The following is a 3,184-nucleotide window of genomic DNA, read 5'->3' as shown; positions in this document are numbered from 1 at the left end:
CTTTGTCCTCTTATACGGATAGACTGGAATAGCCTCTTATCTCCTTTTATTTACATCCTCTTGTACTCAGACATAGAGAGAACATCGTTAAGAGGCTCATTCACTGAACTACGTGCTTGGTGGAAAGGAGCCTTCAGAGAAGAACCCATGTGGCAGAGGCGAGGACCTTAAATAACGGATCTCAGGCAACCTGCCGCAGTAGCCCCATGCCCGCCCTACCCAGAACCTGGTGAGCACAGCCCCCTTGTCTGGAACTGGCCGTGGATAATGGTCATTTGCTTCTCGGAGCAGAGATGGTGGTTAAGGGTGAGGTGGGGGAGGGCTGGGGAGACAGGATGAAGACCTGATCTGAAAACCAGAAATAAACATAGGCCGTGAGATGCAGGAGGGGTGCTAGGATGTATGGGAAGAGATTTTAGACACACCCCAACTATCACAACCAGCTCACACCACTCGTGGTGTCCATGCCTTTCACACCTGAATAACCCACCCAGTGCAAGGACAAAGGACGCGTGCGGAAGCATGAACCCTCTCTGAAAGAGGGGATTGCAGAAATGGGGGTGCACGTGGAGATTCCTTCCCACAGCTGTTACCCACACTCCAGATATGCTCTCCTGCAGGCTGGCTCACAGACAGCAGCTGCTACCTCTTATACTTCCTGGTGATCCAAGCCAGGTGGGAATGGTACAAGAGGTCACTTGACCGTGAGGGAGGAAAGATTCTAGTAAGCAGATGACCCTGCTCACCCTACCTTGAACTCACTGACCTGCAGGTCCCGGGAATGATGCTTGGGTAGAAAAACATCGCTAATCTGCTCATGGTTATTTTGGGGGAGGAGCCTCTTGGTTCCTGGCCAAAAGAGAAACCATCTCCAGCTCTGTGAGTATAAGTGGGGAGGGCAGCTGGGGGTGGGAATGTCTCGGGGCGGGGGGTGGGGGGGCTGGAGTGGAAGAAACCGGGCTGTACTGACCACTGGTACTTCCATTTCCTCACCACCTACCTGCCCTAGTCCCGTTTTGAAAAAGATACATCCCGGCAGGAAACCAAAAAAATGTTTTTTCTTGTTACAACAGTATTTTTAAAAGTATGAAAAACAAAAAGGGCGAATAATTACACCATCCAGTGATCAATATTTTCGAGTAGAGTATTCAAACCCTTTCCCTATATGGCTGCGGGTGTGTGGGGTGAGGGTGTATTTCCTACCAATTGATACCTGGGTGTCATGTGTGCTCCTCTCCTCCTCACATCAGAATAAGAGGTCTGGCTGCTTTGGTACCATGCTTCTGACTGGCTCGTCCTGGGCACCTGGGAGGCATGACCGAGTCACGCTGGACTTTCAGGCATCACCATGGGGGGGAGGGGGCAAAGCTGCTGCCTGAGGGAGAGAAGTTGCAGGTGTCCTTAACTGCAAAAGGCTGAGGGAGCATTGAGAAGAGAGAGGAGAGAAGGATGAATAGGGTGGCGATGCAAAACAGGGCAGAGGAAAGCCAGAGGAGAGAAGTCCTTAAAGAAGAGGAAGCAGTTTCTAAATGGCCAGTCTACTCCTGGGACAGGTGGGACAGCCTGGTGCCCTCAGGCTGCTGTACCTGCCCTCCCACTGAGGGGACAATGCAGGCAGAGAAGGGCAAGCTAGAGGGTGAAGACACTGCACCCCGTTTTCCTCCTCCGTGGCCCAGGGACGCTGCCCTTGGTGAGAGCCCCTGCACACCTGCTTTGTGCGGCTCTGACCGGGCCAGCGCCTCCCCTGCCCCCCTCCAGGATTAGTTTTATGGGCTGGGTGCTCCTTTTCTGTGCCTGCCCCCGCTTATCAGCTCATCTACAACCCCCACCTCAACCTTATCGCTCCCTCCATCTCCTTAGACTGGAAGTCCCAAGGCTTGAAAGGCTATTACCACCTCACATTGCCCCAACCCCCAGCAAAGCAGAAAAATGTCCCCCAAGGTGACCCCCATCCAGGGGGTCTGCACCTCGGCAGCCTGCATCTCCCCCTCCCTGGGTGAGAACACACTTCCTTCTTGTCTCGGGTGGGCACCTACGCTCCCTGGTCTTATTTATTTTCCTTTCAATTCTTGTCCTTCTGTAAAGGTTATTTTGTCCATCCTTCAAGAGCTAGAAAAAGAACTCTCATTCTTATAGCAAAAGAAGGGGGCATTCCCCTGCTCCTGGAGAGCCCCAAGGGGGAGAGCCCCCAGCCCAACTCCACCCAAGTCTCTCACATCTTTATAGGCAGAAAGTTCCCAAGAAGCAACAGGGTCCTGCCTGTGGTTTGGAGCTAAGGTTTCAACTCTAAAGCCAGTTCCAGTTTTGCCACTCGTCATGGACTCAATCACACTTTCTGGCTAGGGTCAGTCTTCTTATTTAGAAAATAACGAGAACCCGCCCCTCTTCCCACCTACCTCTTAGGGCAATTAAATGACTACAGTTCAGACATATGTATGGACCTCCTTGAAAACAATCAGGGGGAGAAACAGAAATTATCATATCATGAAACAACAAAATGTGGTCTTGGCTGTACTCATCCCTCCCCCTGTCTCACTCCTGGACAGAGATTCAAACATAATCCAAACGTGGAACCAAGATGGCTTCCTCCTCCACCTCCCTTCAGTTCCTGCTGTTCAACCTCTGTGGAAAGGCAGGGCCCTCTGGGGGGTCTCCTCTGACCAGGGGCTCTAAGAAGCTGGAAGGGAAGAGGAGTCACTGGTGGGCTTCTCAGGAGTGGTGGCCTGGACCCCTTCTGTGAGGTGGAGCTGCAGGGTTGAGAACAGAGATGACAACAACTTCGAGCAGCAGCCCCAGGGGCTTCTGAGCCCATCTATGGAAGGAGAATCAACAGTCCTTGAACTCCTAGGACCATGCTTTACAGATGCTTCCAGCAGTGAGTAGAGGCATTATGCCCATTTTATAGATTAGCAGACTGAGCCACAGGAAGCTCACCTAACCAGTTTGTAAGGGCTGAGAACCAGGCGCATTGCCCAGCTGCAGGACTTTACTTCCTGCTCTCCTGCATCCCACTGACTCCTCGCCTTGCTTGTGGGACCCACCTTTCAGATTTCTCTCCTTGCTCCTAGGAGATTGCTCTGCCTCACCCCTCACCTGTCTAGGTCTCCACCCCGCCCACTGCCAGGAACAAAGTTCCCTCCCCTCTTCCCTCCTGGCTCTAGGGCAGGCTCTGCCCCAGAGGTTC

The sequence above is a fragment of the Rhinolophus hipposideros genome (assembly GCF_964194185.1).
Source record: "Rhinolophus hipposideros genome assembly, chromosome: 25".
NCBI lineage: Eukaryota > Metazoa > Chordata > Mammalia > Chiroptera > Rhinolophidae > Rhinolophus > Rhinolophus hipposideros.
This window is presented reverse-complemented; position numbering follows the sequence as displayed.